We start from the raw sequence: 25,750 nt of genomic DNA, 5'->3' as shown, positions 1-25,750 counted from the left end.
CCGGAGTCCTGGGATCGAGTTCCACATCAGGCTCCCACTCTGCAAGGAGTCTGCTTCTCCCTCTAACCTTCTCCCCTATGATGCTCTCTGTCTCTCTCAAATAAATAAATAAATAAAAAGATATGAAGGACATAAGTGTAACCCTAGGGGTCCTGGGTAGCTCATTCATTTAAACTAACTCTCTTGGTTTCAGATCAGTCATGATCTCATGGGTTGTGGGGTCGAGACCCACGTCAGGCTCCTTGCTCAGTGGGTAAACTTTTGAGACATTCTTTCCCTCTGCCTCTAACCCCTACTCATGCTTTCTCTTTCTGTCTCTTTCCAAATAAACAACTCTCTCTCTATCAAATAAATAAATAAAATCTTAAAAAAAACAAAAACAAAATAAACAACTCTAAAAAAATAAATGTAACCCTGCCGCATTACCGTTCTCCCACGTTTCAAGAAGAAATTTGTCTTGACATTTACAGGCCAGTTAATATAGTCTTATTATATATCTATATATCTGTATCATATATATTTATATGTGATGTGATACACACTTAAAATATATGTTATATATCTTATACATTTTAATATATTACATATAATATAAATGTGTATTCATGATATATAATATAATATATTATAATATAAATATATTAAATACAATCTATATTATATAAATATAGTGCATATATATATAAATATAGTATATATATATATATCTGTCTTGAGAATTCTTCAGGAAAAGAGAAACTTGAAAGTTAGGGAAAATTAGAAATAGAACGAATACCTGTTACATATACATATGTATTATGCATACAGATATACACATATATGCATGTATTTATTTTATAATGTGTCCTGAGAGCAAGAATCCAAGCCACTCTGAGAGTATAATCAGGCTGGTTTTGTAGGATAAGTGATATTCAGGGAGTTATGTGCAAATTGAAATTTAATATGCTTTAAAAAAAAAAAAAGCTCATTATTAGATCTTCTAGCGCATCATTAAATCAAATTTTGTTAATGGCGTTTAACACCCTCACCCGCCCCTGTCAACCCAAGCGAGGGATGTAGGAGTTGCGTCTGGTCCAGTTTGCAAATCTCGGCTGCCTCCCCCTGCAGTTTTGTTCATTTAATTTAAATCACCTCTTTGTTCTAGCGAGTTTCACCGGTAGACGATAAATAAGACCGTTTTCACTCTGCATAGCCAGATAAGCTTGGGTTTGAAATTAACAAAAGTTTTTGCTTGTTAATGTGTTTGGATAAATTTGCTGCAGGGAAGATAATAGCTACTCCCAGCTCTTCAAGCCGCTGTTTGTCAAGAGCCTGAAGAGGAGACAAGATGTTGCAAGCTCCATGGAAACCAGGAGCGTCTTGTTCTCCCCCGCGGGCAGTACCCGTGCGAAACCAGCGCCCGGAGAGACACTGGAGATGACTGCTGCTTTCACCAGAGGGTGTCTGCTGAGCATTCCTGTGGCCTCTTGTCTCTGTCTCTGTGTACATTCTCCCTCCTCCTTCTCTCTCCTTCCCTTCGCTCATCCCTCCCTAGGGATGAGGGAACTAGCTCTATTAATCCCAACCTTTGAAATCACTGATATTTCCAGTGAAAGTTGACTAAGCATGGGCTCTGACTCCAACTCATTTTTCAAACGTCCTACCCTCAGCCCTCTATCATCAGAAGAAAATGTTATTCCCCCGTTCCTGGAAATCAACACGGACAGAGCCATAACTTCCTTTTCCATTAAAAAATAAAGACGGAAGGGAAAAGGGAAGAAATATCCCATAGGCATATGGGAAAATTAGTGGACACATTATGTAATTAATAAAGACAAACAAACTTTGGCATTATTGTTCTGGTTTATTGGGTTACATGACATATAAGTTAGATTCAACAATTTACTAATGAGAATGACAGGAAGATGTGGTCCATATACACTATGGAGTGTGATGCCTCCATCAGAAAGGATGAATACCCAACTTTTGTAGCAACATGGACGGGACTGGAAGAGATTATGCTGAGTGAAATAAGTCAAGCAGAGAGAGTCCATTATCATAGGGTTTCACTTATTTGTGGAGCCTAACAAATACCATGGAGGACATGGGGAGATAGAGAGGAGAAGGGAGTTGGGGGAAATCGGAGGAGGAGATGACCCATGAGAGACTGTGGACTCTGAGAAACAAACTGAGGGTTTTGGAGGGGTGGGGGGGTAGGAGGTTGGGTGAGCCTGGCAGTGGGTATTATGGAGGTAACGTATTGCATGGAACACTGGGTGTGGTGCATAAACAATGAATTCTGGTACACTGAAAAGAAATTAAAAAAAATTAAAAAGAAAAGAACAACAGTAAGAAAAAGCTGAATCAGTCTTTGAACAAATAAGTTTGGGAAGCAATGGACTTGATGACATTAAAACATTTTCTCTGCAGACTGTAAAATGTCTCACCCTCAGAATGTTTTATAAGGAAAAGCCCATTGAAAAATCCCCTAGATGGACTATAGGACATGCAACATACTCCAAATTAAATTTAAGTAACGAAGCTTTAATCTTGGAGAACGTTTATGAGGGTAATGTGTTGATAAATATACACTCTTGGAAACATCAGTCTAATGCGTTTAACTTGTTTATCAACGTGGTCAATGCGTTGGGAGAATTCAAAACAAATTCTTGTAGACAAATATTCAAAGAGATACTAGTTACAGTAGCTGAAAGGTAGAAACAACCCAAACGTTCATTAATGGATGAATGGGAAAACAAACTGGTCTAGCCACACAGTAGAATATTTTTCAAGCCCTAAAAGGGAATGGAGAATTAGCACCTACTATAATATGGATGAACCTTGAGAACACTATGCTCAGTGAAATAAGTCAGACACAAAAGGTCATATATTCTATGACTTCATTTATGCAAAGTATCTAAAATGTTTAAATCTAGGGAAACACAAAGCAGATCAGTGTTTTCCAGGGTCTCAGTGACTACTTAATGGAGTCTTGGGGTAATGAAAATATTCTGGAGCTCGTGGTGATGGTTGGCCAAGGTTCTGATGATCCTAAATGCTGCTCAATGGCTTGCTTCACAATGCTTAATTCTACATAATCTGGATTTTATCTCGACCAAAATAAACATATCAGGAGGAACTTTGACTCCGGTGTTATTCCAGTGCCTGGAATAAAACAACGATCCCAAGAAACACAACTTTGACCTCTTAAAGCTTCTAGTTTGGTGAACAAGAGAATCCACCTAATAGGTTTTGACTGAATGTCTGTTGAGTGTTGACTTGCATTCATGGTCAGTACTATGTATGAAGTTGTACCGTGTTAAAATTCTGGATAGTCTTCTCAATGGCTTTAAATATTTTTTATAAACTTTAGATATTTATTGTAGTTTATTATTATTACACGTCCAGGTGGTGGGTCAAAGTGAGACCATTTCCCTGTATTTATCCTCATCCTCCAGTCCCTACTAAAGATCTAGAAATTACGCAAGCTCCACTTCCTGTTTTCCTAAATCAGTTCTTTTAAAAAATAATTCTCACAGTATTTTGAAGATTGGCTTCAAAATATGTGTCCACATTCATCACTTTTGTTTCAATTTTACTCATTGTTCTCTCAAAGTACTGTGATCAAGAAACTGGTATTTTCCTCCAAAAGATCACATTGGGTAGCCTTACATGAAGAAAGATTTTATTTGGGAAGAACTCCATTTTTCATATAGAGGATAAATATACAGCTGAGTCTTAAACAATGTAGAGATTAGGGACACTGATCTATTGTACATCAAAAATTCATATAAATTTTGACTCGCCCAAAATTTAACTACTCAGAGCCTACTTGGAAATGTCTGTCTCAACAATGATATAAACCTTAACCAATAATGGTCAACCAAACCATATTTTATCTAGGTATTCTATAGTATATTCGTATAATAAGGTAAGGTAGAGAAAAAAAAAAAGTGACCAAAAACCATAAAGAAGAGAAAACACATTTCCAGGACTGCATGATATTTATAAAAAAAGAAGATCTCATGTAAGTGTTCGAACCCATGTTGCTCAAGGGTTAACAGTACAACCGCTATGATTTGGATAATCATCAGTGATGTTTGTTCTCAGTTTTATAGTGTCTTTGACCATGAACTAAACATTCCTCTAGTTCATAACTCTGCCATCAGGAGGATTATGTTTTGTGTCCAAGAGGACCTTTTTTTTTTTTTTTTAAAGATTTTATTTATTTATTTGACAGAGAGAGATCACAAGCAGATGGAGAGGCAGGCAGAGAGGGAGATAGAGGGAAGCAGGCTCCCTGCTGAGCAGAGAGCCCCATGCGGGACTCGATCCCAGGACCCCGAGATCATGACCTGAGCTGAAGGCAGCGGCTAAACCCACTGAGCCACCCAGGCGCCCCCAAGAGGACCTTTTTGACTACACTGAAAATTCAAGTTGTGTTCAGGAATAGATGTTTGGCTGCAGGCAGATGACGTGTTTGTTATCAAACCATATTCCCATTTCAGATGGCAGCAAGATACAACCCTGATGGGAAGCAAGTTCTCAGCACTCATGGTCTTTCTCCTTCACCACCTCAAATGGATGGCAAAAGGATAAGCATGGGAAACCAGGATGTTTGGCTAAGCTTTTATTTCATGGTCTAATTTTTTTAACCACGTATTTTCATGGCAAAAACACCGTAGGATATTCACACTCGGTATAAGGTATTTTGGAATGGATGTACAATCTTTAACATGTGGACTATCGTACCAAGCATCTACAGAACGATTATTTCTGGGTGTCTGTCTCGGGAGTGGAGGAAGTGATGGGTAAATGAGTCCTGGGTAAAGGGTGTGCCATGGCTGAAATACGGTGGGATGGATGATCAGAATCTGATCATTCTAATCAGGTCCGGCCAAGGGTAAGGGACACCTGTCAATACTTATGTAGCTGAATGGGTAGTGTCCAGTGATCTACATACATCTTCCTCTTTCTACTAATGAAAAGTGTCATTTGAAGAAGTAGGCTATCCAACTGTATTTTGTAAAGGATAACTGTGTCCTCAGCTTGATTACACGTTTTCAGAGACCCCAGCGAAGGCATCTGTATTTCAGAGTCGTTGAGAACAGTTGTGAATGAGAACCGTGCATGTATGGGAGTGCTTTGATGAGGGGGTTTGCATATGCACATGCAAGAGGTCTGACTGAGGCTAAAATCATGGAAAGATGAACACAAGCGTGTGGTGCTCACAGCTGGCTAGTTGGACTTAAGAAGCCCTGGGGCTCTCTGCACAGATTTGGTGCAAAGCAGAACAAGGACAATTGGAGGTCAAAGCCAAGGAGAGGTTGAAATGCTGATTGTTTTCTTTGCTTCAGGGCTGCTTTGGGTCAGCATCAGACACCTCTTCAAGTGATACATGTGATTAACTGATAAAAGAGATTTATTTTAAAAGGTCTGAGCAATGAGTGATGACCATTATCTAGAAGCTTCTCTGCTCTTTCTCCCTTTCTCAGGGTGAACCTGTTCCCTGTAGGACGTGAACACCTTTTAGCTCTGCAAAATGGACAGGTGTGTGTTCATAAAATCGCATCCTTGCTGCCTCTGGTTCTGAGGATCTTTTAATTATTTAGTTTTTATAGGACCGCAGGCTCTTGTAAGCTTAATTAAAGCTCTAATTTCCTCTGGGACATGTAGATGAATTTGTTGGGCAAGGACTAAAAATCTCCAGTGAATGAGTTTGGGGGGAAATAAAAAAAAAATTAAAAAAAAGGAAAAACTAGTGAATCTTAACTCTTCCTAGGTTTATGGGAATTGGTTTAAAAACAGATGTGCACACAGTAGGGAGAAAAGTATGCCTTTCTCCAGGAGGTTATGGAGAATTTAGATTAAATTCTACTTTTATTAGTTCTACAAGTTAAATTTGACATTGGCTATTTTTTTGCTATTATTGTATCCATTTAATTCTATCTGTTTTTCCTTGTCTTCTTCCTAATATTTTTGTTGTCCTCCTCCTTCCTCCTCGACCACTTCCTCCTCCTTTCCTCTTCCTTTTCTGGCCATGGAAGAAGCACAAATCATGACAATATGGGTAAACAGAGGTGAACTCTATCCAGAAATCCAGGAGATTGTTAATAGAATCGGTAATTGAGACCCACAATTGCATCAACTTTCTCTTCTCCAAATCCAAATAGATGACCAGAATAAAACACAACAAAAATACATAGAATAGATAGATGGATAGATAGATAGATAGATATGATCCAAAGGTTAGATGATAGAGAGATGAGAGACAGACATACATGATGATTGGATGGATAGATAAATGACTGATAGATGATAGATTTGATTGAATGGGTAGATATGATGATTGTTGGAGAGATAGATGATAGATAGATAGATAGATAGATAGATAGATAGACATGATGACTGGATGGATGGATGGATGGATGGGTGGATGGGTAGATGATAGATAGATAGACCAATGGATGATTGGGTGGGTGGGTGGATGGTAGATAGATAGACAGATAGATTACATGATGATTGGATGGATGGATAAATGATATATAGAGAGGTGGGTAGATAGACATGAGGACTGGATGGATGGATGAGATAGATAAATACATAGATACATTAAAAGCACATTAAGGATGTGGAGAAAGGGGAACTCTCTTATATTGTTGGTGGAAATGCAAGTTGGTGCTGCCTCTTTGGAGAACAGTGTGGAGATTCCTCAAGAAATTAAAAATAGAGCTTCCCTATGACCCTGCAATTGCATTCCTGGGGATTACCCCAAGGATACAGATGGAGTGAAAAGAAGGGCCATCTGTACCCCAATGTTTATAGCGGCAATGGCCACGGTCGCCAAACTGTGGAAAGAACCAAGATGCCCTTCAAAGGACGAATGGATAAGGAAGATGTGGTCCATATACACTATGGAGTATGATGCCTCCATCAGAAAGGATGAATACCCAACTTTTGTAGCAACATGGACGGGACTGGAAGAGATTATGCTGAGTGAAATAAGTCAAGCAGAGAGAGTCAATTATCATATGGTTTCACTTATTTGTGGAGCATAACAAATAGCATGGAGGACAAGGGGCGTGAGAGAGGAGAAGGGAGTTGGGGTAAATTGGAAGGGGAGGTGAACCACGAGAGACTATGGACTCTGAAAAACAATCTGAGGGGTTGGAGGGGCGGGGGTGGGAGGTTGGGGTACCAGGTGGTGGGTATTATAGAGGGCACGGCTTGCATGGAGCACTGGGGGTGGTGAAAAAATAATGAATACTGTTATGCTGAAAATAAATTAAAAAAAAAAAAAAAAGAATGATGTTCAGTCTCCAAAACATCTGCTAGATTGGTGATTTACCAGAAGAAACTCATATCACTCACCAAAAGTTAAAATGCAAAAGTTAAAATGCAACTGTGTTTTTTTTAAAAGCAGAAAAACAAAGCCATTTTCCCATGTGACAAATAAAGACATAGCTATGCATTGTCATGTTGACATGAGACAAGAAGTCCCTTAGAATAGCATGCAGTGCATTCCCTCAGCACATGAACCATCATAGCAAAAACCCCAAATTTCCAACATATGAGAGTTAAAAATTGTATTAGTGACAACAAATCTATTTGTAGGGAGGGGATTGTTTTCAAAGAAGAAAAGATGATGGGAAGCACATGAAAATGTTCAGAGTCATCACTTGGAAAATTAGTATGGACAGCTTATAACCGTAGAGCAAAGAAGACAGAGAAAAACTAAGTGAGGTGATGAAGGCAGACACGTCTGGGTGGCCAAGATGATGGGGAAGCAAAGGATGGCACGGGTATATAAGGCAGAAACAGAAATAGGCAGAATCCACGGGCAGGAGCTTTTTATGACTGGATCAGCCAAATGATCCCTCATGAGATACGGAGCCTTCTGGCCACTCAGCTTCTGAATTCAACAGCAGTGAACAGTTGCTGTGATAAACACACAAACTTATGGCCTCTGAATTCTACTGCATCCCTAATATAGCAGTACATCCCATTCGCTTATCAATATCCTAGAAGAATGTATGTGCACTTGCATTCAGAGATTTGGAAAAGATTGGGGTGAGTGAATAAATACCAGGGAAATTTCTCATTCCAAGACCAAGACCTGAGAGTCACTGTAAAATCTATCAACCGTGTCCTCACAGAAGGTGGAAGTCTGTGTGTGTGTGTGTGTGTGTGTGTGTGTATCAGAGACAGAATTTATAATTGTATTGATTGTTTTCCTTGCTGTTGAAGCCTTATCTGTAGGGCAATTCTATAAACAGCAGAGATAGCAGACCGTAAATAAAGCGGTTAATGGAGTTGGGGCACTCATTGAGACAGTCAATAGGTGGTAAAATTAAACTCTGAAGGTATACTTAGAAGCTAAAAAATCAGGCCTTAAGTTGAGTTTGGGTGTTATTGGCTGCTTCTTCTATGCCCTGGAAACACGAGTTCTGTGGTTCATCGACCGTCGCCTTTTTAATAGGTAATCTCCCAATTTTGCAGTCAACACTGTGAAAGAGTCTAACCTTTCCTTTTTGTTTTTGTTACTCGTTCCTACCTCTACAAAAGCCCAAGATCCCAAGAAACAAATGATCACATAACTCCAACGTAGCTACCAAATGCCGCTGGCATTGTAAGCTGTGAGGAGGAACCGAGTTAAAATTACATGCAGCAGCGTGTGAGGGGTTAATTGCGAGCCTTGGCTCACCAGCAGGTGTGCCTAAATCCCTTGGCAACTCTGCTTTGGTGCCAGTCCTGCCCACTGAAAAGAAAGAGCATCTTTGCATGGAATTAACAGGCGTTGTTTTTTTTTCAAGGAAATTGCATATGCATCGAAGGAGAAACTCAGGGGGGCGGGGGTTGGGAACCTGGAAAACGCCAGGCAACACAATTTTGCAGTGTACAGCAAATTGCCTAAAATGCAAAACTTGATGTTGACATAATCGTTCGGAAACAGCATCTCTATCAGTGAGTTAAGAAACCAAGAAGAAAGAGCCCCAAACAACCCTGAGCACATGCGAGTCTTTCCCCCGTGAATACTGCAATTCAAATATATGCTTAACCAGCCCTTTTTCATGTGCCTTTGCGATGGCTAGACAGGTGTCCTGACAAAACACAGTGAAATCACACAGACGAGAATAACTAGTGCCTTATGCTGTTCATTTTCAATTTGGGGGGAAAAAGAAGTCAAAAAGGAAAAAAAAAATGGAAAAGAGAAATGAAAAGAGCTGGGAAAAACTGGGGACCTCAGGGGCAGGGAAGGATGAAGAAGACCAAGGAACAAGAGGGGGTGTCTGGGGGGCTGCATGGATGGATGCCTGGTCCCCATGGTAGTTGGGTTAGGTGTTCAATGATGACCCAACAGCCATGTTCAGCAGGACATCGTTTATGCCCATTATCCACCAGTTGGAATGCACTCGTTGGCGTTCTGAGCTTTCGTGATTCTGTTATTGACCTGTCCCATGGATGTGTACACTCTCCAAGGGCTGAGGACCTTTGGCCACCCAACCATTCCCCAGCCAGCCCACACGTGGTGAGCAGAGAGATTCTACATCACACAAGACTGGGTGGGCCTAGTTCTTGATACAAGAGTGCAAGAGTTGGATGTTCTCCAGGGCTCCTGGGTGACTCAGTCCATTAAGACCCTACCTTTGGCTCAGGTCATGATCCCAGGGTCCTGGGATTGAGTCCTGCATCTGGCTTCCTGCTCAGCGGAGAGTCTGTTTCTCCTTCTCCTGCCTGCTCATGGCCTCTCTTGCTATCTCCATCTCTCAAATAAATAAATAAAATCTTGGAAAAAGAAAAGACTTAGATGTTCTCCAAGACAAATTCCCAGTGACTATGGCTGCCTCTCTATATTGGAGATAGTCTATTAGGCTCCTCGGAGTGATAAGGCAAGGTGAGGCACGCCTTTCTGGAACACAGTGAGCCACACAACCCTTCTTACGGGCTTTAGAAATAGTTTGTAAAATATTCAACACATAAGAAGGGTTTGTTCCTTTCTCCTCCCCGAATGGCATGAACACCAGAAAAATCACGCCATTGGTGAACAGGAGTCCATGTTATGTGCGGGCTCTTGGGGACTGTTAAACAGTTAATCTAAAGCAAATAAAGTGGGAAAATGGAAAAAAAAAGTGTTAAATGCTTAACTGTTTCAGTGATTTTAATTAAAACATTTGTCATGCTCGAGACTAATTAGTAATTACATAAGAACTTTATTATGTCGTGCCAACAAAACATTACTTTGGGTTTCAGAGCAAATTTGAGTTTCAAGTAAATAATTGTTTAAGTCAGAATTAATTACTTCATAAATTATGTAGCCACGGGATCATTTTAATGAACTTATGTTTGTTAATAAATTTGTCAAGGTCTTCTTTGCCCCAAGACTAAAAGACATATTTTTTTTAATAAGTTATTGGACGTAAAGCAAAAATACGCACTGATTGTAGGTGGACTTAATGTGCTGTGTATTTAAGGCCATGGTGTGTTATTTAAAAGTATATCCATACTGTGGAAGGTGCAGAAACGAGTTCAAACATGAAAATAAACCATACTCTTTCGTCTGCTTCAATGGGGAGATAACCCTGTAAAATAAAATTGGGGCTTTCAGGTTGTGTGTGTTCTCATGCTTCAATACTGCGAGGTTGCAGACCTCCCGTCTTAAATCCCCGCAATCATGATTTACAAATCTTTCACGGAGTAACCGCGACACCCAATAACTATTTACACATGTTTCAGTGGACGAGACACTGAAACCCTAGATGAATTGACGGGAGGAGATCCCGTTGATCGGCCTTCAAAGACAAGGATGGGAACATCCAAGCTTTCGTTACGGTTTCTCTTTGAGCTCTGAGAATGTAAGTCATTTCGTTTCTGTCCGTGTCAGAGGATGCATTATGGATAGCTCCTTAAATAGAAGTGGTTTGTAGAAAGCCACAGGCAGTACAGATAAGATAAATGTATGACGGGATCCAAGAAATAAGGAGGGAGTCACTAGAAATGCAACGAGGGCAATGTCTCCTGACATCCATTCATTATACATGTACACGCAGGAGAGCCCGTGCGCCCAGCCTGCATACATTCTACAAAGACTGTGCCCGTTCTTTACTGTTCTGAAGCTGGGCGGGTCTCCCTTCAGAATTCCAGGTGTGGTGGAGCTCCCGATCTCGGTCTGATTCAAAAATGGCCCCTGGCCCTCAAGTGAATACAACCTTTATTCTGTGTCTCGGGTTTCTTCTCTTTGTGTTCCTCTTCAAGGTGGCTTTTGTGTGGCCGCTGGAGGGATGGGCCTATGTGGGGACGGGACTCGGCGTGGTCTCGGGTTTCTCCTTATTGTCTGCTTGTTAGGGAGTTGGTCTGAGCTCCCACGGGCCTGCAGGGCAGCTGGGGACAGGCTGGGTCTGTCTTCATGGCTCTTGTTTACATCTGCTCCTGAAGACGCGTGTCCTCATTTCAATAGATGCTCTGGGAAGCAATGGCCCACTTCCCTTCTACTTAGACTCCTTCTTGGATCTATACCACCCATGGAGGTTTAAACACTGAATACAGGGAGTTTGTGATGTAAAACTGAATATATGACCCATGAAGTTGTCCAATTTCTATTTTTCTTTTTACCTCTAGGACCTGTACAATGGACCATTGATTCCACACATATACTTCTGTTTCTCCTGTTTCTTATGGCTTGGACCGTGTTCCCCAAAAGATATATTGACATCTTAATACCAGATATCTGTGAATGTGGCCTTATTTGGAAATAGGATTTTTGCAGATGGGATGAAATGAGGCCATTAGGGTGGGCACTTGGCCAATATGACACACGTCCTTATAAAAGACAGAAGAGAGACTCAGACACAGAGGAGAAATCATATGAAGATGGAAGCAGGGATGGGAGGGACACAACCATGAGCCCAGGGATGCCTGGAACCCCAGAAGCTGGAAGAGGTGGGAAAGAGGTTCCCCTGGATCCTGGGGAAGGAGCACAGCCCTGCCCCATCTGGATCTCTGCAGCCCTGCCCCACCTGGATCTCAGCATCCCTGCCCCGCCTGGATCTCCGACTGATGGTCTCCAGAGCTGGGAGATAATGAAGTCTTTTTGTTTTAAGGCATCCAATTTGTGGTCATTTGTTCCAACGGTCTGAGGAAACTCATATATTTTTATACAGAAGTGCTTAAGATCGAAAGGTCACCAAAGCACCCAGATGTCCTCACACCCTCCTATGGAAGGAAGTGAGGCTGTACAATTTTTCTCTATATAATTGTGGCTTCCATTACTCCTTCTTTAAACTCCTAGAGCAGAATAAGGAAGAAGAAGGGCATTATTTTCTACCGCTCTGCCTCGGAATCCTGTGGGAAGTTTATATTCCTTTTAGATGGGAGTTTAGTTCGAAGGCAGTCATTTAAATGTTTAAAACATACACTCCCTGCTTGTAAGGCTTTGGTTTAGTTCCTATCATTTCCCAGGACCTAAGCAGCCCTAGCATCCAATATGGGCTCACTATTGGATGCCTACCAGAATTAAATCACTGGTCTAGCATGTCTTTCTTGCAGTATTGCTAATAGATAATTGATAAGATTTTCTAGAAGACATAACTGTGGGAGAAGCAGAGTCAGGGGTCTGCTCTGCACTTGATGGTTCTGAGGTACCAGGAAAGTGTCCCTTCTCTAGATTCTCAATTTTGCACCTGGCCTGGGCATGGGCTCCAAAGCGCCCGTCACCTGTCTCATGTGGAAATAGGTCAGTGCTGAGGGTGAGCCCCACGTCCATTAGCTTTTGGTGTTCTATACAGATATACTTCAGGGATTGTCTCATGTCAATGTGTGTGTGTGTCTGTGTGTGAGCGTGAGAGAGAAGTGGACAGAAAGAAGGACACGATGAAGAGGAAAACATGACCACCATTTTGTCTAGTAAAAGAAAAGGACAGCGTTCTGACGTCAAAGAGGATGAAGAGGTATTAGGGAGACATTTGGATTTTCATTCCTGAATATAAAATCCTTGGGGTGGGAAATGACGGGGGAAGAACTCAGCTAGGATGGCGAGAAGATTCAGAGAGTAACCTCTGCAGGAAGGGGTGAAGGCAATGGTGTATCCTTGGGTTGGGTTCTCGGAGTTTCTGTAACGTGAAGAAATGTTGGGATAATCAGTCATCTTGGGTCTCTGTTTTATTATTTGCCCCTGTTCTCTCTCTCTGACACATTTTTTGCAATCCACCCCATCTCCATACATGTACTGATTCTCACCGTACAAAGGCAGGCTCCTGAAGCTAGGAACTTGACTAATTGCAGCTTTATGGGTGGAGGATGGGATAAATGGGGGACGGGCATTAAGGAAGGCACATGATGGAATGAGCAGTGGATGTTATATTCAAATGGTGCATCATTCAATTCCTTCTGAAACGACTAATACAGTATATGTTAATGAAATTGAATTTAAATTAAAAAAATATAACAATTTCAGCTCTATTTCCCAAACAGGTGTTGGCGCAAAGTGTATACTCAATAATTATGAGTGTATGTTTCAATCGAATGGGCTCTCTCATTGAGATTTGAAAGGTCTTCAGACTAAAAAAAAAAAAAAAAAACCAACCAAACAAACAAACAAAAAAGACCTGTTATGTTCAATGGATTTTCCTAGAAAAGCAGGTATGATTTATTTTCAATTAGTAGTTTTTTAGCTAGTAGAAGAATCAGAGAACCTGTCATTTTTCTGTGCTCATTCTCTGAGTGATGTGTATGGTCGAGGATGGGATGGGATCATTTTACTCAGCTGACTTTGATTTTCAACCACTGTCGTCAAACAAGGGACGAGGTTTCTATTACCTAAGGGTACGTATAAGCATGGGTAGCCTAAAATTTTAAAAGCGTATTGGAAATTTACCATTCCTCTGGCTGTTGTTTTATTTATTTATTTATTTTTTTCCTGAAGACTTATTTATGGTTTTGACAAATGTCTCCCAAGTTACTTTTTTCATTTGGTAGTGAGGGAAAAGCATTGTCACATTGGGTCTGCGTTGACTTGATTTAGGAGTCCGAGCGTTTGTTCTGGCTGAAGGCATTATTGATGTGTCTGAAAGCGTATTGCAAAACAAATTAAAGTAATTACATGGAAGTAAAAATCCATTTAATGGCAAAAACAAAATTATTAAATGGCGAGACAGCAATCAAGTAGTGCATCTTAATTAAATAAAGTGAGATGTTTTACTTTGTTTTAGAGGGTCTTGCCTCTAGTCGGGGACTTTACTGACATGGGGAATCTTGCTCCTGAGATTGGCCCCAGGCCCTGGTCTTCTGGGTTGGCCCAGCCATGTTGAAGGAAGTGTCAGAAATGTCAACATGGCGCACTCTTATGGGACTTGAGGAGTGAGTATTCATTGAAGAGATGTTCTACACCTGAGGGACCCTACGGAAACCTTAGTCCTATGAGTGAGAGGTACGTGGTAGATCAGAGCACCACTTTTTTGGACTAGGCAGACCAGAATCTATAGTTTAGTCTTGTTGCATCCTCCCTTGTGAATTCAGAATCTCTGTCCTAGACTCAGATACTTCCTGCCTAGTATCAGGAGTATCAGATAAAATAATATACATAAAAGTCCTAGCCTTGAGTGTGGGATGTGGTAAGCTTTTAATTAACCATATACGTATGTGGGATGACTATCTTTTGAGTCTGTGCCCTAGTAGACGGCCTCCTAAATACATTCGCCTCCTAATTCCTAGCACCTGTGACTCTGTTTCCCTTGGTGAAAAAGGAGATTCTGCACATATGATGAGGTTGAAGTCCTTGACATGAGAGGAGGAACCTGGATCTTCTGCTTATCTGTGATGGTAGTTCTTGAGGTCCTTCAAGATCAGTATGACATAGTGTATGAAGGACATTGCTGGCTGGAAAGTGGTGGACAGGCCACAAGTCAAGGAACATGGGTGTCTTTAGAATCTGGAAGAAGTTCTCTCCTGGAGTCTCCAGAAGGAACAAGCCCTGCTGACAGGTGGTTGTGAACCCTTGGAATGGGCTAACACCTGACCCCCAGAACTATACTCCTATATATTTGTGTGGTTTGAAACCACCACATATATGGTAATGGGTCTCAGAGAAAGATGAGGGGCTCTCCCATCCTGTCTCATGTGTATTCATGACTTTACGGGCTCATCTGATTCTGTCTGTCATACCTAGGGTCTAAGGAATTGAAGCAAACAATCTGTTGGGCTATGGCAACATAGCAACACATTCAAGGCTTATTGAGAGTTTAGTCATTGGTGTCAGCATGCAGTTAATTTTATCGCCGTAAGACACTTCTAAGTCAATGGTATTATTCCCATTTTACAGATTGTGAAACTGAGGCACAGGTGGGTTTTAAAACACAGATATACAGCAGGCCACTGGCCAGGCCAGGATTTGACGCCATAGAGCTTCATTCCGGAATCAGAGTCCTCACCACACCATCCAAAAATGACATGACATTTTGATGTTGATGTTGCCCATGGCGGCAATATACTCATTGACTGATAATTATGAATATGAATATAATTATAATTATATTTCAGATGACTGTACCTCTTATTGCCTTCCTACACGAGGTGACAACCTTTGTGGGTGTCATCTCCAGGGGACGTGTCATGTTGCACTAATGATGTCAAACCAACATGAGGAAAATGGAGGAATCATGTAAGACCATGTGGTAAGAGAAGAGTGAAGCAAGATATAAATCCATCTTTGGTCTCCACTTCTATTCATCTCCCCACTCCAACTCCTCTGGATGCATTAAGAGGATTCAGTGGAACTTTTTTCCTTTTCCTGGTTAGTCATTCGGACAACAAGAAGGATCCGGAATGCAGATTTCCGGGTCTAGAGCCCATCAGTAGACCCGCACGCCAACACAGATGATTCTTCCCCTCATTGCATGAATGGTACCATTTAGGATAAACACTTGGATGGCCTCGACTAACAGACAATAAGGAATTTCTGCATACATAGAAAAGTTTAGAATGGCTCCCAGTTTAAGGGAACTTTCTGTCATGCTCAGGGACTGAGAAGGCTGCCAAGGGTCAGCACTAATTCTCTTTCCTTCCTGAAGATGATAAATAATTCAAACCATCTTTTGTATTTGACTGTATTGTATTGTGTTTCAAGACCGTCAATGATTATACTGATCTGGATGATTACTGTGATTTAATGTGTGTGTGTGTGTATGATACCATCTCCCAGACCATTGTGTGAATAGCTTCTTATACATCATCTACACCTTCAAGACAACTCTTTCAGCTGGGGTTGACATTTTTCCACTTCACAGATGAGCAAAGCAAAGTTCAAAATCATCTACCTTTTCAGTGCCCAAGTAGGAGCATAAGCTCAAAATTACATGATGTTCAATCCCATTACTCAATTATTATGCCATAAAATTTGTCGTGATGGGCAGACTTCATTTTGTATGAAAAATCAGTACCCAGGGCACCTGGGTGGCTCAGTGGGTTAAGCCGCTGCCTTCAGCTCAGGTCATGATCTCAGGGTCCTGGGATCGAGTCCCGCATCGGGCTCTCTGCTCATCAGGGAGCCTGCTTCCCTCTCTCTCTCTCTGCCTGCCTCTCCGTCTATTTGTGATTTCTCTCTGTCAAATAAATAAATAAAATCTAAAAAAAAAAAAATCAGTACCCACCTTGCTTTATGCTAAAAACAAAACAAAACAAATCTGTGTTGTTTTAAAATCTATCCAGCAAATGAACATGTGGATTATCACTCCAAATAAATTGTATTTTTTTAATCTTATAGGCCATATATCATTCTCATTTTTTTTGTTGTTGTTGTTGTTCAGCTGCTTTGGTGGTATGTCTTGCATTTTTCTTGTCTTGTTTCTTGGATGTATGATTGATTAAAGAGAAGGAAGGAGGTGAGCATTGGCTAATTCTTTTATTTATACCTCGTAAAATGTAGTAGGGGGAAAATCCATGCTCTTTTTCAGAAAGGAAATTTCTGGGGATTTTTGCAGTCTTACCTGGACTACATACCTTTCGAATTCCATCCCCTGCCAACAAACATCATCAACCACAACAATGTGGGTAGAAGACAATGTGTTCGTCTCATGCAAATCCCATGCCGACTGCAAGTCAGTATCTTAGCACCGTTTTACTGGAGTGGTTTCAAGGCAACTCTCTTAATGGATTTTTGTACATAGAATACCTTTATGCATTAGTACCTTATCTATTTAATTTTTCTCTGTCCCTTTAAAAAAATATTTACACTCGTAAAGTCCTTTTCTGCCAAAAGTGACAGAAATCAAACTTTTCATCAGCTTAAGCAAAAAGGGAAGCATTATGCTTTCAGCTGGGTTAGGTATTGCCCGGACATATCCGGATAGAACGGCTCAAACGTTCTATCGATGTTCTGATTCTTTCTCCCCGTTCCAGCTCTCTGTCCTTCCCTGGACTGATTTCAGTGGCACAAAGAGTTCCTCATCACCTTGGAGAAGATGGCCCCATAGAACCTGTATTCACATTGCCAATGGAAAGACAATAACAAAGCATCTTCCTTCCCTCCCCCCCCCCCCAGTTATCTAGGGAAGAATCTTGATCCTAATTTGATGTGGTCCATTGGTTTCCAAACTGTCACCTCTGAACCAGAGTCACCGAGATCATGTTGGAAACATGTGCGACATGAAGATTCTTGGGTCCCATCCTCAACCTACAGAATCAGAATCTGTGGGCATGCGGTCGGTCCCTCAATCTCTGCAGTAATGAGTCCTCCATGACTCTGATGGTGACCCATTTTGCAAGTCAATCTCTACTATCTCCCCGAATGTCCCAAGACCAAGAGACATTTTTCTCTGAGCCTGAAGGAAAGCATGACAACATTAGTATAAACATTTCGGAAAGGAAAACAGGGAGACCATGGACGGAGACCCACCTCCTGGGGCATTCTCTAAGAAAAGAGAGCTCAGCCTCAATCCCCAAATGCAAGAATTTTGTTCTGCCCAAATCTGCCATATTGATCATACTCCATGGATATACCTAAGGTTTTGTTTCTGGAGGATGAAGAGATTTCCCCGTCAGTCTCCCTTGGTATGGTTTGGGGGTATGTGAAGATTGGGTTATCATATGGCCTGAATAGTGAGCCCCACAAATGCATATCTTGAAATTCCAACTCCCAGTAACTCAGAATGTAATTATATTTGGATACAGGGTCTTTAAGAGATAACAAAAGGAAAAATAAGATCGTTAGGATGTGGCTTACTCCAATACGGTTTGTGTCCTTATAAGAAGAAAGAGGACTCAGAGGGAAGACCATGGGAGGGCATGGGAAGGAGACAGTGTCCAGAAGCCAAGGGGAGTGCCTGACAAAAGAAACATTATGAAAAATAGTTACCAGACTTTTTTTAAAAAGCAAATTTATGACATATGTTCATTTAGTGCTTTAATAAGACCAAACCCGTGATGAGCAGGAGCCATAAAGATGCCTGTCGTGTCTTGAATCTTCTAAGTTTCTACTCAAAAGTATTAGTTGACTAGGGTTGCCATAACAGAGTGCCACAAATTGAGTACCTTGCTCGACAGTTATGAAGGTCATAATTCTGAGATGATGATGTTAGCAGGGTAGGTTTCTTCTGAGGGCTGAGGGGAGGAATCTCTCCACATATACTCACGGCTCTCTGGGTATGTAAACCCACCCTACTGGTCTGTTTCTTTGGAGGACCCTAATACAACATTCCTCTTATTACCTCATCCATTTTCCACATACGGCAAAGCACTTGGCACCATGTTGAAAAATTTCTTTCTGGACCATTTTGCATGATAAGATGTTGTGTGGATAATAAGTCATTTGATGAGAATGTAGGCGTCTCACTCCAGTGGGGAGAATGCATCATAATGATAACGTTTGGCAAAAGAGCGATTTATGGAGGGCTTTTAAAAAAAAATGAAACTTGGACACTTCACTTGAGAAACATTTAGCTTTGTTCTGGTGCATTCCCGCATTTTAATTCTGTTGCTAATTAAATGAGACATTACGGTTTTCTATTCATGTCACCGTGAAGCAATTTTTACACTATGGGTGCATCTGCTCCGTGCATGCACTTTTAAAGATGGAAATGAAGACAAATGGGCGATTTTGCCTAAAAGTTCTTATCTTGGTGGTCGTGCACTAGATGATGTATGTCAAATGATCTGGGGGTAACTTTCCTCACATGCATGGGGCACGAGAAAAGATAACCCTTTTAGGGGAACTCAAAAAGACAACCTTGTTGAGTAAGTGCATTTGTTTTGGTTGCTTTCCATATTTTTTACGTTTCTTCATATTCCATAGGCATGTGTACTTTTCTCATTCTACACAGGCGTTTGAGGGATTCTGGATCATATCTGATCACTCAAAGCTGGGCAGCTGGCAAGATGGTAAGAAGTAAAGGAAAGGAGACAGCCTTCACCATTAAGCAGAATCCAGACCTCCAATCTTTGCCAGTGACACTTTGGGTGAAGTATTTAATCATAAGCTTTGAAATCAGAGAGGATAGAAGCAAAGGAGGGTGAGTTGTCTTAATGGGATTGTGTTTCTTTTCTTTCTTTCTTTTTTTTTTTAATTGAAGTATAATTATCATGCAGTATCCTCTTAGCTTCAGACATAGACACCTAGACCAACGGAACAGAATAGAGAGCCCAGAAGTAAACCTACACTGATCTGGTCAGTTAATCTACAACAAAGGAATATGCAAGAATATGTAACGTCTTAATGGGATTTTAAGATGCTGGATGATTAACATGAGTTCTACAAAGACATGGTTTCCAGTGCCTCAGGCCACCCTATCTCCTGATCGTCTCTGATAACAGAGGTTCCTCTCCTGTCTCCCTAGAGGTTGGGTTTGTCCACCTGGATGGCACTTAGTTGCCTTCATGGATCCCCTGTTCCTCTGCTATAAAGAATTATTTCTCTTATTTGGAGCAAGATGGCATCATGGGAGAGAGATCGACCTGTAGGGAAGGTTGTGTGCTCACTGACCTACCACTGTGTTTCACTGTTACCTTTGGGTTATGGCATCTTCAGTTGGACTGTGTGTCCATCAGTGCTTTGTAATTCAGGTTTCTTCTTGAAAGTGATACCTCAAGACTTGGGAGGAAAAAAAAAGAAAACAAAAACAAAGACCCATTTCCCTTGGTTCTTCTTAGCTCAAATGGGAATGACCAGAATTTCCCCCTAAAGCTTTTTACTTTCTAAGGGAACACCAATTTTTCAATTCTGCTATGTAGAAACATCGTCATTGAAGTTCTTTGCCCTATTTTTTTTTACACATTTCTCATGCAATGTGCTGTTACGTGGCACTGAGCCTGGATGAAGAAAAAGGTATTAATGATTTTAACTCGAGGAAATAAAAACATAGAAGATCACACAGTTACAGCATCTTCATGCACACAATTGGTTATTAACCAACTAATGAACCATCTTAAATCTGTGTGGAATGAGACAGAGTGCCGAAGACAAATGCAGTCCCTAGAAATAAATCAAGCATTTAGTTCCACTTAATTTCAGTTAAAATATTATCATAAAGAGAGTTCCTTTATGATATATATGCTTATATATATGTATATATTTCCTATAACATGTTGTTTATTCAGAATTAAGCCCCATGAAGTCCTAAAAATAATTCTACTGTAGCTTAAAGCCGGATTGTTACATTATCTGGGGTGAGGGTTTATTAAGAACAATTTGTCTTCATGCTTTGGCTCGCAGGTTGTAAGTGTTAAGAAAAGCTCCCTGGAGCTCACAGCGCCTATAAAGGAATGCTGAGACTTGAATAAAATGCACCGTGTTCTTCTGCATGGAGAGGGAAACCACAGAGCCCAGGGCCCACTGTTGGATGCATGACTCCTGCACTGATTTTTTTTTTTTTTTGAGCCAAGGTGGTCCAGTGTCTGCCCCTCCTACGTCTGTGTTGACCTTGCTTTGTCATTGCCTTAATCATAATTCCCTCCAGAAAGTGGTCCTCCAGGTGGGACATTATTCCTGAAGATGCCCCCAGAGGAAAGGATGGGCTACTTGGGGCATGGAACTCAAGGATGGATTCTCCCTGTTACTCATATCTACTGGTTCATCAGACCATCTCTTCACCATCACCATGGGGTCCCCTGCCTTGACAATGCCATAGAAGAACCACCTGTGTTGACAGGTGGGGTGGACAGCTTCATCAGCCCAAAGATGATTCTCTTTCTCAAGACTGTTGGTAATGCAAACACTCTGTCTCCATCCACAGGAGAATCCTTAAATAAATTATGGAAAAGCAGGAATGCAGATTATTGCAAAAACATTAAAGACCAATCATGGAGAAGACTAGGTCTTCATTTCTGGATATGTAATGCTGGGGCAAGAGAAACACATGGTCCTGAAAATGTGCCCATCTGAGGTTGGCTGCAGAAGGGTTATTGATGGCCCAGTTGCTTGATCCCTGAGTGCATCCTCTACTGGGAAGCCACACGCCCTTTGAACGCACCTACTTTGTGACAGTGGGGCAGGGACACTAAGGAGGGGCCATTCAGGGAGATGGGAATTCCTCTGACAGATGATTTTGGCCTGACAACTCCCTAGCAGCCTTGAGAAAACGTCAGGAGACCCATACTGCTGTCTCTGCCCGTCCCTACTTCCTTTCAAACCATTTGCCTCATGGGTCAGGTCCATATCACGGTTATGTGCAGCCTCCTCTGGCTTCCTCGCCATTTTTCTTTCATGGAGCTTTCCCAATACATCTGTAAAGGACCGATCCCCCTTTGCAGGCTTCTTGGGAGACCCGTCCAACACAGCACAGTGGTTCCATAAGATAACTCTTGTCAAGCCCTTAAATGATTTTTTTTTTTTTTTTAGTATATAGGAACGTCTCAGCAAATGAGAACATAAATAATGAAAACACAAAATAGAACTGCTAAACATCCCTGAATGTCACCACCAAGCTATGATCTCAATGAATCTATCTACACGAGAAACATGCACTTGAGAATAGTCTGTACCTTATTATTATTATTTTTTTAATGTTTTATTAACATATGATACATTATTATCCCCAGGGGTACAGGTCTGTGAATAGTGTGCACTTTTGCTAAAATAGCAGCAAGATGTTCTTGGTGGGTCGCCCCTCCTCCCGCCACATTCCACACTGTAAGATGTTAGCAGTTTGCTCTGGAATGAAACAATGTAGTTTTCCATCTTTAGTAAAGCTGTAGGGATTTTCGCCTCTGTTTGTGTGTGTGTGTGTGTTTACTGCCTTTTTTTCCATGTATTCTATTTACCTGTAAGTGTACGCCATTTCATTTATTTTATTGGAAAAAAATTATTGGAATATATTTGACATAGAGATTTCATACATGTAAAGGTACAGTGTATTGATTGGATACATGTACATGTTTTAATATGATCATCACCACGGGCGACATCTCTCTCGTGTGACATCATTGCTATTTTTGTGCGTGTGTGCTGAAAAAAATTTAAGATCTAGTCTCTTAGCAGCTTCGAAGAGCATAATACGGTATTGGTAACATCGTCACAGTGCTGTGCATTAGACTTCCAGAAGTTACTCATTTTCTTTTCTTTTTTTTTTTTTAAATTAATTTAATTTTTAAAATATTTTATTTTATTATTTTTTTTAATTTCTTTTCAGTGTTCCAGAATTCACTGTTTATGCACCACACCCAGTGCTCCATGCAATCCATGCCCTCCTTAATACCCACCACCTGGCTCCCCCAACCTCCCACCCCCCCACCACTTCAAAACCCTCAGATTGTTTTTCAGAGTCCATAGTCTCTCATGTTCACCTCCCCTTCCAATTTACCCCAACTCCCTTCTCCTCTCTAACACACCTTGTCCTCCATGCTATTTGTTAGCTCCACAAATAAGTGAAACCATGTGATAATTGACACTCTCTGCTTGACTTACTTCACTCAGCATAGTCTCTTCCAGTCCCGTCCATGTTGCTACAAAAGTTGGGTATTCATCCTCTCTGATGGAGGCATAATACTCCATAGTGTATATGGACCACATCTTCCTTACCCATTCATCCGTTGAAAGGCATCTTGGTTCTTTCCACAGTTTGGCGACCGTGGCCATTGCTGCTGTAAACATTGGGGTACAGATGGCCCTTCTTTTCACGACATCTCTGTCTTTGGGGTAAATCCCCAGGAGTGCAATTGCAGGGTCATAGGGAAGCTCTATTTTTCATTTCTTGAGGAATCTCCACACTGTTCTCCAAAGAGGCTGCACCAACTTGCATTCCCACCAACAGTGTTAGAGGGTTCCCCTTTCTCCAAATCCTCTCCAACACACGTTTTTTCCTGTCTTGCTAATTTTGGCCATTCTAAGTGGTGTAAGGTGATATCTCAATGTGGTTTTGATTTGAATCTCCCTGATGGCTAGTGATGATGAACATCTTTTCATGTGTCTGATAGCCATGTGTATGTGTTCCAAGATTCACTGTATGCACCACACCCAGTGCTCCATACTCATTTTTTTACTGCAAGCTTGTAGCCTTTGGGCAACATGTCCCCAGTGCCCCACATACCAGACCATGGTAAATACCATTCATTAATTATTTTTGTAAAATACATACAATATAAATGTTCCCATTTTGGCCATTTCAAAGTGCTCAATTCAGATCCATTTAGTATATTCCCAATGTCATGAAACCTCTGTAACTATCTAGTCACAAGACATTTTCATCTGAGACATTTCATCCTAGAAGGACACTCTGACCCTGATGCCCACCCACCCCAACTCCTCCCCTACTATTGACAGTTTCTGATCTGCTTCCTGTCTCTAAGGGCATCCCTATTCTGGACACTTTGTATAAACGGAATCAGACACTCCGTGGCCTTTTGTTTTTGATTTCTTGAACTTTGAGTGGTGTTTTCAAGGCTCATGGATGAATGTTTTTAGGTTAATAAAAGCAAAATCCCTGTATGCTCCCATTTCTAGTTACAAATGATGCTCAGAACATAGCTTCATACAGACTCACATCCTGTTCTTATGAGTTCTACCTATTTTCTGCTTAATAATTTTGTGAAGTCTGTTTAAATTAATGTGTTCCCTCTGCGATCATCTATATGTGCTAATATTTCAAGCCGTTGAGAATTTTTTTTTTAAGATTTTCTTTACGAAAGTGTCATATTTGTGGAAGACACTGGAGTTAATTGGGTGAGTTTATTTATTGCTAAGGACAGATATCTTAGGCAAATGTATTCTTTTTTTAAAGATTTTATTTATTTATTTGACAAAGAGAGATCGCAAGTAGGCTGAGAGGCAGGCAGAGAGAGGAGGAAGCAGGCTCCCTGCTGAGCAGAAAGCCCAATGTGGGGCTCGATCCCAGGACCCTGAGATCATGACCTGAGCTGAAGGCAGAGGCTTAACCCACTGAGCCACCCAGGTGCCCTTGTTGAGAAATTATTGTGGAAATGTGCACAATCAGATTTTAAGCAAGACGGGGATCCTGTGTTACTGTCATTGGGACTTATATGGTTAAGATTTTTTTTTTTTGGGGGGGGGCAAGGTTTTATTTTTCTGTTACTAAGCCACAGTTTCTGATCCTCAGCATTATTGAGAGTTAGGGATGAGACATTCTTTGAGGTGGGGGCTATCTAGCATTTATAGGATGTTAGCAACATCCCTGACCTCTATCTTAGACGTCAGTGGCTTTCTGCAGAATATTGATCTCAGATCCTCAAACAAGTTTCCAGAAATTACTCATGATATCCTAGAGGGAAAATAAAATGGCAAAAGAACTCTTAATTGAGAACTGTTGACTTCAACTATGCAATTGGGGCATAAGCAAAACTGAGTTTTTCATTGTTATTTAAAAAAGAAGGATGAAAGAAAAACCTCCAAGAATCAGAAAGAACATCAATTCAAGCACAAAATACAAAGATGTTTTGACTCATCTCCTGACCCTCAACCCAAACTTTTGGTATTCATTAAATGCGATTAAACATAATAGTGACCCTGGAGATTCTATATGAAACTCAATTTATGTAACAAAAATGCTAACCAAAATGCTTCTAAGCATAATTCTGGTCATGAGTGAAGATTATCCCTCTGGTATATGTGTGTGTGTATGTATGTGTGTGTGTGTGTGTGTATATATATATATATATATATATATATATTTTTTTTTTTTTTTTTTTTTACAAAGGCCTGAACTATTCTATCAGTAAGGAGGATGTTTGGGGAAAAAAAAATACACAATGAAAAATCGAGACAGGATATATGATCAATGTCATTGAAATGCAAAATGGTTCTTGTTTCTTTGGTAGACCAGAAGAATCACTGTTCCAACTGACCTGGTCGTATATATGAACCAGAGCGAGGTTCATCGCCCCTCTTGGAAAATTTTACATTTTTCTGTTGTGCATGCTGTGTATTTTCCTTCTTGTTGTTTAATTTTTTCCTAATATATTAAAATTAAATTAAATTTTAAAAAGCAAATTATTTAATCCAAATCTGACAGCCGAGAGGATTTGCTATGCCCAAGGAAGTATCTTGACAGCTAGAATAAATATGCAAAATGCTTGGAACTTCAATACATTATTGAAAAAAATTCCTGTATCTGTCTTAGGAGAGAAGCATTTTCCAATGGAAAATAACATTGACTGAACATCCTGCTTCTCTAAAGACAGTCTCTGAAGTGGGGGGTCACCTTTCTGACAGCACGAGACCTGCAGATTTTGATTTTTTTTCCCCCCATGACTTTAATATTGCTTTTTTGCTCAGAGACCACTTTCTTTTATTTGAGGTAAGCCACCCTGTGGCTTCTAGCTCTAGGTTTCACTGTAA

Source organism: Neovison vison, chromosome X (genome assembly GCF_020171115.1).
Source record: "Neovison vison isolate M4711 chromosome X, ASM_NN_V1, whole genome shotgun sequence".
NCBI classification, from domain to species: domain Eukaryota; kingdom Metazoa; phylum Chordata; class Mammalia; order Carnivora; family Mustelidae; genus Neogale; species Neogale vison.
The sequence above is the reverse complement of the archived record's forward strand: the minus strand, read 5'-3'. Positions refer to the sequence as shown.